Source organism: Quercus suber, unplaced genomic scaffold (genome assembly GCF_002906115.3).
Source record: "Quercus suber isolate HL8 unplaced genomic scaffold, Cork oak 2.0 scaffold_7, whole genome shotgun sequence".
NCBI lineage: Eukaryota > Viridiplantae > Streptophyta > Magnoliopsida > Fagales > Fagaceae > Quercus > Quercus suber.
In genome coordinates, this window is record NW_027069473.1 from 996,815 (window position 1) to 1,012,713 (window position 15,899).

Sequence of the window (15,899 nt, forward strand, 5' to 3'; positions counted from 1 at the left end):
AAGACCTGCCATAATTGCTAATCACTTAATAGAATGCAAAAATGCCAGAGGCATGTTGACTCTCAAGTCTCAAGACTCAATATTTGACACATTAATCTGTTCTCACTCTCTCTCAAACTCTCTTGATCGGCCCTCTCTTAATGGATCGACAGGCCAGCTATTAGATCATCTTCATAAGTGCTTAGAATATAACATTTGATCACTCATCAGATAAAGTTTCATCTCTGTTGGCTGGGACTCTGGATAGTAATTTACTATCTTCATTTCTCTAATGCTTTGCTTTGGTCTAAAATCTTTGGACTTTAGTCAACTCTCTTATCTGTTGCATAGTTTGACAGAAGCAATCTCGTATAATTTCCTCTTTTCAGCTTTATTATTGAACACCATTGCTCCCAAGGCCTACAAATATATTACTTTATGAGTATCAATCTATTTCTTAGCTATTTTTTGTAACTTTTAAATTTTTAGCTCTTATTTAAAAAAGTATCTACTTAAAGATTTAGAGTGAAGAAGAGCAATCCTTTGGAAGAAGGATCTACTTAAAGATTGCTGGTCACGTGTTCTCACATTCTTGCTAAACACGATAGATGATTTTTTGGGGCTTACTACCTGCCCCAATGATTCTTGATATTTAGGAGGGCACTGCATAATTCTAGAAACTTTATCTTAATTTGCCCTTTAGGTCCTATTAGTAGGTGCCTTTTGAGCAATTTTTAACAAATCATTTTAGAAAAGTTTTGACATCACTTTCATCAAAATATAAAAAACCATCAAAACAATTAATTACCTTTTATTTTCAGATTAAAAGTTTCAAAAAATATTTCCTAAATCAATGCCCCTAGGGCATCTGTTCATTTTTTTTCCTTAATAAAATAATTAGATCATCCACAAATTACAAATGATTAACTTTTGGACTAACCTTTGCCACCTTAATGACCAAATTTTCCTTTCATCTTCTACATGCTAAAGAAGTCTTGACAATACTTCCAATTGTATAATGAATAGGAAAAGAGATAAATGATTTCCAATACCCACAATTTTCATCAAAAACGGATATATGTTAGTTGCTTCTGGTCTATTTGGAGCCTTGGATTAAAGTTTACCAGCTTCTCCCCTAACTGGAATGGGTCATAGGTGCAATGAGTGCATACAACTTGCTCGACCAACATGGCTAGATCATCCAATGGTGCCACAAAATGGTTCATAGATTATATGAATAAACTAGCATGTATAGTATAATAATTAAATGTCATATACTTGTTGTTCTGTATATACTAATTTATTCATCCAGCCTAGGAACAATTTCCTCGATGATGAGTATAAAGTACCATCCAACAATGTGTAGGGCTGTATGCTTAGACGTCGCCGCAATTATCAACGTACTAGATTGCGACTTTTCATTTTTGCTCTCTCTTCATATAGACTTCCACTTCAACAAAATTTGCATTAATGTAATTCATTGAATTTACAAATTGAGTAAATGTATATAATATATCTATAGGTGTACATTGATCATTTATATAATTTTTTCTAAAACATAAAAATAGTTTATATGGTTATTTATATGAGTTTTGATATAAGAATCCATTTTTAATTGGAATACTTATTACCCAAACAAAACTGAAAATGAAAATGAAAGTGAAAGTGAAAGTGAAAGTGAAAATAAAAAACTAACAATAACAATTTAATAATAATAATAATAATAATATTATTATTATTATTAAATTCATTAAATCTCTCTCTCTCTCTCTCTCTCTCTCTCTCTATATATATATATATATATATAATGGTGTAACTTAAGGGCACACATTAAACTATCTATTTTTGAAAATATTTTCTCGGGAATTGAAAAAACTGTCAACACTTTTTCAATTCCCGAGAAAAAAATTTCCAAAAATGAAAATTATTGTGTGCCCTTAGGGCACACATTAGCAAAATCATATAACTCAATTGGTTTAATATATTGAAAATTCTAGTGGTGGATTACGTACATGCTCATTGTCTTTTAAAACTTATGTCTAATTGCATGTGGAATAACTTTTTGTTAATGCCAACTTTCATATTAATCAAATGTTATTTACTATTTGATCAAGTGATAATTTACGAAACATACTTTAATAAAGTATCCATCAATAAGTAAACTTATGTTTTTATTATAATTTTAATTTCTTAAAAATAAAACTTTAAATTAAAGATGCAATGTGATCTTGACCAAAAATATACATCTTTTAACTTCTTCTGGTGATATGTAATATATAGCAAGAATCAAGACTGTAATAGCCCAAATATGTGCTGCGTCGTTAAAAAGATTTTAATGGAATGAATGTATTTATTTTCACTTTTTAACTATATGTAATGCACCCCCTAAAAAAACAGAAAACTATATATAATGCACTATTATTTTCATAAAGAAAATTTTCATAGTTATTTTCTAAAATTCTAGCAGTACCCTGAAATTATGGTTTTGTTTTATGTTTGGCCATATTCTGGATATTATTATCCTAGAAAGGCTGAAAACTTTCAAAGGGTAATATTGCCAATCAGATGGCAACTTGGACTTTTTTAATTTATATTTTTTAGTCTATTTAATGATCCGTGTTTGTCTCCTTTATCTTAACTTTATTTTACTTTTAAGCTCTTTTGGATATACTTCACTGTCAGTTTCTTTAAAACATTCTCCTCTCTCCTCGTGTATGTGTTAAAAATACCTTAGTATTCTAAAAAAAAAAAAATCTACTTTACTTCAATCCGATACCATGAAGATCACAACTCTTTATTTGGTTTGGGCTATACAGGGACCAAATAAAGTTTTAATAAACAACCAGACTGAAAGTTTTTAATAAGTGACTTGAGGAGTGATTTGTGTAAGACACCAGAAGAATAAAAAGCCAGCTAAAGCAGACCAAAAATGTAAGACTGTTATATATGAATTGCGCTATACAGGATCCAAGTGGATGCTTCAAAAGATTTCCTAGAAGGAAGGCATATATTACAACAAAACTAAAAGGAAGCTTGTTGCAATGACTAGTAACCTTGAGCAGACACTGACCTAGAAAACTAAGAATTGGTTCAACCAGGTAATATGACAAATGGCATAGTCCTTAAAAAAAAAAGAAGCTTTTCACAATTATGAAAAGCATGAAAGCATTTATGCAAAGCGGCAATGAAGCTTGTTAAGGCAGTATTTTAAAGGTCACTCCTATTAGTATTTATTTTTAGTACAATGACAATTTAAGTTTTGATAACACATAATCAAGTTCATTTAAATCTCCTATAAAAAAAGGTTCATTTAAGAGAACAATAACTCTGATGACAGCATACAAAGTAGAACATTAGTGTAAGTTTGGGGAAGATTAGCTAAAAATGCATCACATTAAGTAAACTAAACGTATTAATAACATCCAAAACTTCCAAATTAAAAGAATTTTGGAGCAAAGCTAGTGGCACTTGCCAGTTTGACACAGTCACTTTAAAGCCCAATCAAACCAATTTTTGGGACCAGGAAGGATAAGTAGAACCATAGCTGAGGCACTGCATATCATAATTATAAGCACATCAACATCAGGATTGTACTGGAAAGTATCTATAAATTCAATAGTGAATTATGTGCAATTTAAACAAGAATAAAACATTCTTTAAAAATAATTAATCAATATATATATATATATATATAAACATAGAACTCATGCAAGAATGCATAAAGTCTTGTCATGTGGCACTCTAATTTTGCATTTTGCATTTTTTTTTTTTTTTTTTATCTCCTTTCATTAAGTTTTTCTTTTTTTAATTAGGATTTTTTTTTTACCTTATCTTTTTTTTTTTTTTCATCCACACGTTTCTTTTCTTTTCTTTTTTCCTCTTTTTTTTTTCTCCTCCACACCTTTCCTTTATCTCTATCTTCACTTTTCTTTTTTCTTTTGTTCTCTGGCACTTCGTCTGAGAGCTCATTCACTTTACTTTTCTTTTCTTTTCTTCTCTTCGTCTACTCCACTAAAGCTCTCTTCACTTTTCTTTTTTCTTTTCTTCTCTTCATCAACTCTACAGCATTCAAGAAGCTCTCTCTTTCTTTTCTTTTTCTTGTTTTTCTCCTCCACACAAGTGTTTAGCCCACCTTCTTTTATTTTCTTTTTCACCTCAAGAGCATTCCAACAACCTCACCGCTGGTGGAGAAAGATTGGGTCAGATTGTCTGCCGCCCCACCGTTGGTGGAGATCGAGGTCGCTGAAAGGACAAAGCTGGTGGAGATCGGCATTCACCATGCAGCACTACCACGTCTGTTGCCCCACCGTCGCTCGTCCTCCTCCCCACGACCAGGCTGGGTTAGATTGGCTTGTTCTTTTTTTTTTTTTTTTTTCATATTTGCTTGTTCTAATTCAACTTTATTTTAAGAATTGGATTTTACTTTTATTGTTATGATTTGATTAACTTTAAGTTTATGTTTTCGAGTTTGTATTTTGATTATCTTGAGTTTAGAGATGTTTGAGAGAAAAATGGTTGTGTTTGTAGCCGTTGTGATTGTAGCTGTGAGAGGAGAGAGAAGGGAAGGAAAGAGAAAAAAATATTTTTTTAATTCAACCGGTATTAGTTTAATGAGAAATAATCTTTGCATATGCTACAGTGATTGCTACAGTGCTCTCCAGGCCTGGAGAGCTACTGTAGTAACTCAAAAAAAAAAATTAGAGATAAAAAGGCTATTGGACTTCATTTTTGGTGTGAATAGTGGCTTTTTTCTCCAAATTTTAGAGATGGAGAGCCCTGTTGGAGATGCTCTTATTCCTCATTTTGAAAAATAGCTATTCATAAGGAATGATTATTCCTTGTAATAAAAACATAATCAAACTAAATAATAACTAAACCATAGGAATAACTATCACATTACAGCGTCTATTACAGTCTACTAAACATGCCCTAAGAATTGGTTCAACCAGGTAATATGACGAATGGCATAGTCCTAAAAAAAAAAAAAAACTTGATGTTCCTTCATGTAAATCAAAATGCTTTGAGTTTAGGTTTGTTTTTCAATTTGTCTATTTTGGCTTCAAATATCTCCTTTAATTGCAGACTACTCATAGGAGGAGTAGTGTTAGGCATCAGGCAACTCTGATTTAGATAATTTTACCATCATGATGTGAGAGAAGTCAATGATAACACTTCCTCAACTATAGAATAACTTTTGATAAAGCCACACGTTCTTAAATTGATATTTCCTAGCTGCTGTGTTAAGTTGATGTATTTCCCATTGCTAGACTCCTTGACTGGAAGTGGAAAACATTTACCATCCTTCAACAAGTCTAGACATAGAGTATGTGTGCCAAGTGCTTGTGGAAATTACCCAGAGAGTAAAATATAAATTGAAAGGAAAAAAAGAATAAAGAGATTTGTGCAAGATAATTAGTTTATAACTTTAATAGTTTAGATTTAATTTGTAAATAGATGGAATTTCCAGGGACTAACTTGTGGACAATGGATATGTTCAATGGTCTTTTGGAACTAACTGAGTAGCATATTAGTCAGAAGATGGAATGGTGGTTTCCCCAATTTGTGTATCAATAATTTGAAAGCAAAGCTTGTACTTAATTTGCAGCCGGTTTCAGTTCTCAACGCATGAATCATGCTTTAGACTTTTCCCACAAGCCAGTATTCAAGGTCACACATGTGGTCTGGTCCTGGTCCAATTAAAAATTTAAGCATGTGTTACAACTTACAAAATTTAAATTAGAAAAAAATAACTATCAATAGAATTACTTTTTTTTTTTTTTTTTACTTAATCTATAGCTATTACCTTTTTTTTATGCTATATGTGTATTTATTTGTTTCCATGCTCCATTATTTTCCTGCAGAGGCTCCTTTGGGAAGCTTGGCAAGATTTAAACCTTATCATCTTGATCATAGCTGCTTTATTGTCATTGGCACTTGGAATAAAAAAGAGGCGTGTTTGGTGTTTTTTATAGATCATTTTCATTGTGAGGAGTGTCAATTAATGGCATTTGTTTTTGAACCATCCTTATATAGGTTCTAGGCTGTTGTGATTTATATTTCATATCATGTGGAGTATGGCCGTGTCTCTAAACAAAGAAAAGTCTCTAGCAAGTACACCTTCATAGACAATACATACAGGTGAGTTTGTGACTTTGTCTTGAGTACTTTAATTCTATAAATGGATGATCATAGTGGTCCACACACCATCTGAATTTTGGGAAATTTTTATTTGAGAGTCAATTTCAGCAATACTGACATTTTAGAAGTATTGGGCTACAAGTATTGAAGTCTAACCAATTAGGTATTTCATTTTGACCCAAGTTATTTTCTGAACGCAAAGTCTAGGATTTTATTATTCAAGACATTCAAAAATTCAAGTAACTCAATCAATTAGAAGAGGACATTCTACAGTTGGATGCCTTAGCCTATATTAGCTGTTTAGTGTCCATACTAATGCAAGAAAAACAAAAGTATTTGTTTTGGCCGTATACAGTTTACTTTAGTTCTTTTTATTGTGACAACTTACACTCAATATTTTAGCCATTAGATTTATTCCACGGATAGAATTAATTCTGGAAAAATAAGTTCCTGTCTCCTGCCTTAGAATGTCAGAAATCATGCTATAATGAATCTGAAAGTTTTGGCCAGGGCAAGCAGCCAAGGCCAAGACAGCCTCCGTGGGCATGGTGCCAAGGCCAAGGTAGCCCCTTTTGTGCATGCAGCCAAGGCCAAGGCAATCTGCCAAAAGGAAAACCATTGTGTCAAATGCCAATGGTGGAGCATAGATTATGACTTAGGGGCTCACTCACACCACAATCATATATGATGTTGAGTTTTTTATCAGAATGTGAAATAGGGACGTGCTGATGTGGATGCAAATTAAAAGTCTATTTGGCATATATGTATATAAGTTTCAGTGGGCTCTAATTAATAATTATAGTGAATTTATAACTTATGCTTTCTAGGCCATGACAAATTATGTGTCAACAGTATAACCAAAAGGAAAACCATGTATGATAACAAAAATTAAGAAAACTGTAAAATGAAATCTACAAGCAATGCATAGTGGCTATTATATTTATATGCATTCTAAGTTTGAGCTAAAAATAAATAAATAAAGCGAGTAACTCATAACTAATTACGTTGAAGAAAAAAAAATTACATTGGGCTAATTTCATTTTGGAATGAAGTCTTCGGAAGCATCAAGCTAGGTTATAGTCAGCATTGTCCTAGGTTGTAGTTAGTAGTATTCTAGGTTGTCTGGTACATGCAAACAGTAGGATCAGATCATGATCAATTAGTCATGTGCTTATTGTAATTCTAGCATGTGTGTAATCAAGAAATGGCATGTGAGCTGTGTGCTTGTGTTACAGTCATGGTTGGTAGTGTGTGATTTGAAGATTAAGTTTTTTAATTCCTTTGGAACCAGCATAATTATTTAGCTTAAGTGACACATCAAGTTTTAGTAGATTAACAATCTTGTGATAATGCTGATCTTAATTAATATCTTGATTTTCATTCATTTTTGCAGGAAACTTGTGGAATCTATGGTATCTCCAGCATCTACACATTTAACAACAAGAATTAAAGCTCAATACAACTAGGTTTGATTATCAAAACATTATTTTTCTCCATTACATGTTCTTTCAGTCTATAATCACTTCGCTGTACCATGTTGTTCATCATTGCTTTGATGAATTAATGGCTGCATGTCCTAATAATACTCATTTTGTTGGTGAAATGCTGGATTTTAGAAGATTGAATCAATGACAATGAATTAAAGATATCATATCCCAATTCCCACTGGTCTGATCTGAGTTGGGAGGTGGGATTGTGGTTTGAGGATAAAAAGAGATGAGTGTTTCTTTATTTATTTATATTATAATTTGTTGGTAAGCAGGAGATTGGAAGTTTAATTTTTGACAAAGATGATCAATTAGCTAAAGGAGTTTGTTACTGCTGCTGCAAATATAAGGATGTCTTCTTTTGGAATCTCTTTGCATAGCTTTTTTGAAGCCAAAGGTATTGCTCTAGAAAAATATTTTTTTGGTTTTCCTTTTGAAGTACAATTAGCCTTTGATTTTGTAAATTCTTGTTCTCATGTTGTGATAGTGAAAGCAGTGGTTTTACAGTTTTGGTTTGTTTTAATTCATGTTTATTGACTTGTAGTTATTTGCATTTGGAAAGTTCTTTACAAATGTTAATGAGCATTTAGCAACTGAGTTCATTGTCATCTATGGTTGCTTCAAGAAGAAAATATGCTTTAACTTTTGACAACCCCCAACAAGTAAAAAGATAAAGGATGCCTTTGTTTGTGTGTGTGTGTGTATACTGTTGTGGTTAAATTCATGGTTGTCCATTTGAATTATTTTGCTATGGTTGGCTTGTTATTAAAAGCTAAAGAGCAAAGAAGATGTTGGGGTTGACTTGTTCTAATCTGATTAGGATGTTTATAGGATGGCATATTGTCTTAGAGAATCTGACAAAGAAGATGTTGTTGATGCCAGTAGAACCTTGAGAAGGTGTGAAGTTGGTGATGATCTTGACGAAGGCATGTAGCAAATTACACAACAAACCTTGAGAAGGTATGTTTTCTTTCTTTGTGTTTAGTATTTCTTGTCATTTTGTTCCAATGTAGGCTTTTTTCCTTTGAGATTGGTGTTGTTTGAGCTTCCTTCTCCAGTTACTAGTGGGACTATGGATACTGTTGAAGATCTAAAACAAGAACTCTCCAAATACCTTTTAGTGTGTGTTTGCAAAAATTATTTTTGCTAACTTATTTTACTATTCAGCTTATTTTTGCTACTATTCATGAGTTCCACTGCACTTTTTGGTACTATTTATAAGTTCTACTATACTATTTTGGTTTACTTTTACTTTTATTTATAGTACTTTCAGCAAAACAAACAAATCTCAAACTGACCCTTAGTGTACAAGGATTGGCTATTGTAAATACTTTTAAGTGTACTATTCAAAAAGGTTTTGTATAGCATGTTGTGATTCCTATTTCAAATTTAAAAATGTAAAGGGCATTAGACAGAGTCATTGATTTATGTTGATTTGTATAGTTTTTTTCATTGTGTTAAAAGATTAGTTGATTGGTTTGTTGTAATTAATTTGGAATTGCACAATTGAGTTTATATTTATATTTTGAATTAGGTTATTAAATTTTGTATCAATGTGAAATAGTGCATCCAAATTTATATATTTGTTTATTTTAATGAAAATACTTATTTCAATGTTTACAAATCATTGAAATTTATATCAAGATACCATTTATCAACGGTTGAGTGCATGTAGAAAAAAGTAATAAGCATCTTTATGTATATATGTTTCAACGGGTTTTAATAATATTTCGACATTTATTAACCGTTGATAAAAGGGTAATATTTTTTTCGACGGTTGCATAGGTTGCAAAAAATATTCTCGACATAATTTTTAATGGCGGTTCTCAATGGTTATTTCAACTGTCGAAAATAGTATCTTTAATGGTTTTTAGTACTTTTTCAACAGTTTCAACCGTTGAAAATAACCAAATTTATTGTAGTGGGGGCAGCTTCACTACTTGGAATGGGTGCAACTTCATTGGCCACTATTGCAGATACAATTGCTCGGCCAACACTGTTGGATTATCTAATGGTGCCATGACTAAGATATCTGAGGGTAGACTTGCCTCCATTACAGACTCTGAATTTCCATCCTTGGTTTTGGTGTCGGTACTAACAGTTGCTGGGGCTTCAGACTCTGTTACGACATGTTGCAGCTAACTTTTGACTTTGGTCATACCGGCTTTTTGGGTCCCAGCTTCAGATACATCTCTTGATCCTTGACTCTCTGAGCCTTGTTGATTCTCAGTTTCAAGAATTGATTGTGATGCTGCTGGTGGTGGTACTGGCACTGAAGCCAATGTGCCTGCTGCAGGAATCATTCCTGGTGCTTGGCTTGAGAGAGAACATAAGACATCAACAGCTGGGCCAAAAGGATTTGGGGTCATTAACATTGGTTGAACTTGAGGAGTTAAGGAAGTTGATGGAGAATTGACATTAGGTTGGTAGACTGCTTGAAGCTCCATTTGTCCATGCTCTGATGGAGCGTTAAAGTTAGGTGGGTAAAGTGCTTGAAGTCCTGCTTCTCCATACAAGGCATGGTGGCCAAGAAACCGCTTTAGATTTCCCTGGTGCTTTTTACCAGTCAAATGACTATTAAAAACAATCTGAGTCACACTTGACATTGCACAACTCACATATTAAAGGAACCACCTGTTTGGTTTGGGGGGCTTAACCGGCCTTCTTGATCCTTCATAAGTTCTCATATAATTACCCCCTCGGCCCCCTCTCATCTTTCGCTTCAATCCACAACCTCGAGCTGCAAAGTGATCCTGAGGCTTACCCTTAGGTTCAACAGCTAAAACTTCAGAATTCCCTACTGCCTCTTTCTGCTGCTCAGTTTCCTTTATATTGTCATCGGAAACAGTTTCAGAAACAGTTTCCTTTATATCTGTATTTAAACTCTCTCTCTCTCTCTCTCTCTCTCACACACACACACACACACACAAAAAACTTTTTAGATAGGATTGAGGAAAAGGGCATTTATTGACAAAAAGATATTCACTCATTATACTTGATACAAGGTCCTTGTTGTATGGTTTGTTTCTTCGAAAACTAGAATTTTAATGAATAAAAGACCCACCAGACAATTATTTCATCCATTGAGATCACATTTTTAGCATCACCAAGATGCAAGTTGATCTAAAAAAAATTCTTGGTAATCCTCATCAAGGGCCCCGAAAACAGGGTACTCAAGTCCCAAACAGATAACGAAACACCTGGTTCAAAACAGAACTACAGTAAAGAATCATACCAGACACTGGGACCATTAACATGAAACTATCCCTCCCTTGCTTAACTATAAGATGCAACTAGTAATTCAGTTGAAAATACCAGACAGTTAAGTTGAGGAACAAGCACAATAGTGGCCCAATAAAATTTCAATTATGAGCCAGAAACTAAATCAAATGATAACAATTAAACCCAACAATGTGAGTCGACAAAATGACAACACTTGAATTTGGGAAAGAAAGATCACTTGATCAGAAAAGCACATCAGCAAAGGATGACAACTTGTCCACACGAGCTCTAAAACAACCAGCAAAGACCTGCCATAATTGCTAATCACTTAATAGAATGCAAAAATGCCAGAGGCATGTTGACTCTCAAGTCTCAAGACTCAATATTTGACACATTAATCTGTTCTCACTCTCTCTCAAACTCTCTTGATCGGCCCTCTCTTAATGGATCGACAGGCCAGCTATTAGATCATCTTCATAAGTGCTTAGAATATAACATTTGATCACTCATCAGATAAAGTTTCATCTCTGTTGGCTGGGACTCTGGATAGTAATTTACTATCTTCATTTCTCTAATGCTTTGCTTTGGTCTAAAATCTTTGGACTTTAGTCAACTCTCTTATCTGTTGCATAGTTTGACAGAAGCAATCTCGTATAATTTCCTCTTTTCAGCTTTATTATTGAACACCATTGCTCCAAGGCCTACAAATATATTACTTTATGAGTATCAATCTATTTCTTAGCTATTTTTTGTAACTTTTAAATTTTTAGCTCTTATTTAAAAAAGTATCTACTTAAAGATTTAGAGTGAAGAAGAGCAATCCTTTGGAAGAAGGATCTACTTAAAGATTGCTGGTCACGTGTTCTCACATTCTTGCTAAACACGATAGATGATTTTTTGGGGCTTACTACCTGCCCCATGATTCTTGATATTTAGGAGGGCACTGCATAATTCTAGAAACTTTATCTTAATTTGCCCTTTAGGTCCTATTAGTAGGTGCCTTTTGAGCAATTTTTAACAAATCATTTTAGAAAAGTTTTGACATCACTTTCATCAATAATATAAAAAACCATCAAAACAATTAATTACCTTTTATTTTCAGATTAAAAGTTTCAAAAATATTTCCTAAATCAATGCCCTAGGGCATCTGTTCATTTTTTTTCCTTAATAAAATAATTAGATCATCCACAAATTACAAATGATTAACTTTTGGACTAACTTTGCCACCTTAATGACCAAATTTTCCTTTCATCTTCTACATGCTAAAGAAGTCTTGACAATACTTCCAATTGTATAATGAATAGGAAAAGAGATAAATGATTTCCAATACCCACAATTTTCATCAAAAACGGATATATGTTAGTTGCTTCTGGTCTATTTGGAGCCTTGGATTAAAGTTACCAGCTTTCCCCTAACTGGAATGGGTCATAGGTGCAATGAGTGCATACAACTTGCTCGACCAACATGGCTAGATCATCCAATGGTGCCACAAAATGGTTCATAGATTATATGAATAAACTAGCATGTATAGTATAATAATTAAATGTCATATACTTGTTGTTCTGTATATACTAATTTATTCATCCAGCCTAGGAACAATTTCCTCGATGATGAGTATAAAGTACCATCCAACAATGTGTAGGGCTGTATGCTTAGACGTCGCCGCAATTATCAACGTACTAGATTGCGACTTTTCATTTTTGCTCTCTCTTCATATAGACTTCCACTTCAACAAAATTTGCATTAATGTAATTCATTGAATTTACAAATTGAGTAAATGTATATAATATATCTATAGGTGTACATTGATCATTTATATAATTTTTTCTAAAACATAAAAATAGTTTATATGGTTATTTATATGAGTTTTGATATAAGAATCCATTTTTAATTGGAATACTTATTACCCAAACAAAACTGAAAATGAAAATGAAAGTGAAAGTGAAAGTGAAAGTGAAAAATAAAACTAACAATAACAATTTAATAATAATAATAATAATAATATATTATTATTATTAAATTCATTAAATCTCTCTCTCTCTCTCTCTCTCTCTCTCTCTATATATATATATATATATAATGAGTGTAACTTAGGGCACACATTAAACTATCTATTTTTGAAAATATTTTCTCGGGAATTGAAAAAACTGTCAACACTTTTTCAATTCCCGAGAAAAAAATTTCCAAAAATGAAAATTATTGTGTGCCCTTAGGGCACACATTAGCAAAATCATATAACTCAATTGGTTTAATATATTGAAAATTCTAGTGGTGGATTACGTACATGCTCATTGTCTTTTAAAACTTATGTCTAATTGCATGTGGAATAACTTTTTGTTAATGCCAACTTTCATATTAATCAAATGTTATTTACTATTTGATCAAGTGATAATTTACGAAACATACTTTAATAAAGTATCCATCAATAAGTAAACTTATGTTTTTATTATAATTTTAATTTCTTAAAAATAAAACTTTAAATTAAAGATGCAATGTGATCTTGACCAAAAATAACATCTTTAACTTCTTCTGGTGATATGTAATATATAGCAAGAATCAAGACTGTAATAGCCCAAATATGTGCTGCGTCGTTAAAAAGATTTTAATGGAATGAATGTATTTATTTTCACTTTTTAACTATATGTAATGCACCCCCTAAAAAAACAGAAAACTATATATAATGCACTATTATTTCATAAAGAAAATTTTCATAGTTATTTTCTAAAATTCTAGCAGTACCCTGAAATTATGGTTTTGTTTTATGTTTGGCCATATTCTGGATATTATTATCCTAGAAAGGCTGAAAACTTTCAAAGGGTAATATTGCCAATCAGATGGCAACTTGGACTTTTTTAATTTATATTTTTTAGTCTATTTAATGATCCGTGTTTGTCTCCTTTATCTTAACTTTATTTTACTTTTAAGCTCTTTTGGATATACTTCACTGTCAGTTTCTTTAAAACATTCTCCTCTCTCCTCGTGTATGTGTTAAAAAACCTTAGTATTCTAAAAAAAAAAAAATCTACTTTACTTCAATCCGATACCATGAAGATCACAACTCTTTATTTGTTTGGGCTATACAGGGACCAAATAAAGTTTTAATAAACAACCAGACTGAAAGTTTTTAATAAGTGACTTGAGGAGTGATTTGTGTAAGACACCAGAAGAATAAAAAGCCAGCTAAAGCAGACCAAAAATGTAAGACTGTTATATATGAATTGCGCTATACAGGATCCAAGTGGATGCTTCAAAAGATTTCCTAGAAGGAAGGCATATATTACAACAAAACTAAAAGGAAGCTTGTTGCAATGACTAGTAACCTTGAGCAGACACTGACCTAGAAAACTAAGAATTGGTTCAACCAGGTATATGACAAATGGCATAGTCCTTAAAAAAAAGAAGCTTTTCACAATTATGAAAAGCATGAAAGCATTTATGCAAAGCGGCAATGAAGCTTGTTAAGGCAGTATTTTAAAGGTCACTCTATTAGTATTTATTTTAGTACAATGACAATTTAAGTTTTGATAACACATAATCAAGTTCATTTAAATCTCCTATAAAAAAAGGTTCATTTAAGAGAACAATAACTCTGATGACAGCATACAAAGTAGAACATTAGTGTAAGTTTGGGGAAGATTAGCTAAAAATGCATCACATTAAGTAAACTAAACGTATTAATAACATCCAAAACTTCCAAATTAAAAGAATTTTGGAGCAAAGCTAGTGGCACTTGCCAGTTTGACACAGTCACTTTAAAGCCCAATCAAACCAATTTTTGGACCAGGAAGGATAAGTAGAACCATAGCTGAGGCACTGCATATCATAATTATAAGCACATCAACATCAGGATTGTACTGGAAAGTATCTATAAATTCAATAGTGAATTATGTGCAATTTAAACAAGAATAAAACATTCTTTAAAAATAATTAATCAATATATATATATATATATATAAACATAGAACTCATGCAAGAATGCATAAAGTCTTGTCATGTGGCACTCTAATTTGCATTTTGCATTTTNGTGGCACTCTAATTCTGTATTTAACATTTTTTTTTTTTTTTATCTCTTTTCATTAAGTTTTTTTTTTTTTTTTTTACTGTTATCTTCTTAATTGTCTAAGCTTACACTACATATTTCTCTCTTCTTCATGTCTTTTGGCATGCCCACTATTTTAGTATTAAAAATATAAGAAAAAAATAATAATTAAGGACTAATAATCGTCACCTCCATCATACTGGTCTCCCACCACTATTGAGCAACCGAAACACCTATAAGTAAATTTTTTATAAAAAAAAATTAGGGGTTTAAATATGATTTAAGTTTGGGTAATATGGCTAGATATTTTTGTTTTGGCCGGTTATATAAGTGGAGAAAATATTTGGTGCACAAATTAAAGTTATATTCTATTATAATTTTAAATTATCTATAAGACTCATGCACACAAATTTATTCACAACATATCTTAATGTCGCACTATCGATGAGTGGAAGACAGTGAGAGAGTTGGGTATACTTTCATTTCACGGTATACAATCTGTGAACACAATACAAATTACTTGATTTTCATGGTCCTGTTTCTTTTTTGCTTTTATTTTTGGTTTCATGATTTTAAAAAAAAAAAAAAATCTTACTTTGAGAAGGCTACAAAAATGTAATGAAGCTACTAAACTAATTTTTAATATCTCACAATTTATATGTTTCTTTACTCTAATTTAGTTTACTTTTTATTTTATTTTATAATATATGTCCAACATTCTCCAAAACGTCTTACATAAAATATCACAAAATTATTCATGTATTGCATAAGCAACATTCTAGTAATAAATAAAGGTACCTCATAGAAAAAAATTTGTCTTTAAAAAGTGCTACATTAATCTTGAATACCTTATATGAAAAACATTCCTTACCATGCTATTGAGCTTCAAATAGATCAAGGTCATTGTAAGTTAGTGTAGATACAGATATTATAAATGAAAACAATATTCCAAAATTATCTTTAAAATGAGAAATCTTAGACAGAGAGAATTGTATAAATTCCTTAGATTGATATACATAAATCAGTTACAAACA

General features: G+C 31.9%; 1 long non-coding RNA gene across 1 annotated transcript; it reads left to right on the top strand.

Moving 5' to 3' along the window:
- The first annotated feature begins 5,999 nt into the window (after positions 1-5,999).
- On the top strand, positions 6,000-9,867 carry LOC136068251 (uncharacterized). Its single transcript, XR_010629645.1, has 5 exons — positions 6,000-6,117; positions 7,511-7,583; positions 7,880-8,001; positions 8,425-8,564; positions 9,527-9,867. It is a non-coding gene; the product is annotated as an uncharacterized LOC136068251 (long non-coding RNA).
- The last annotated feature ends 6,032 nt before the right edge of the window (positions 9,868-15,899 follow it).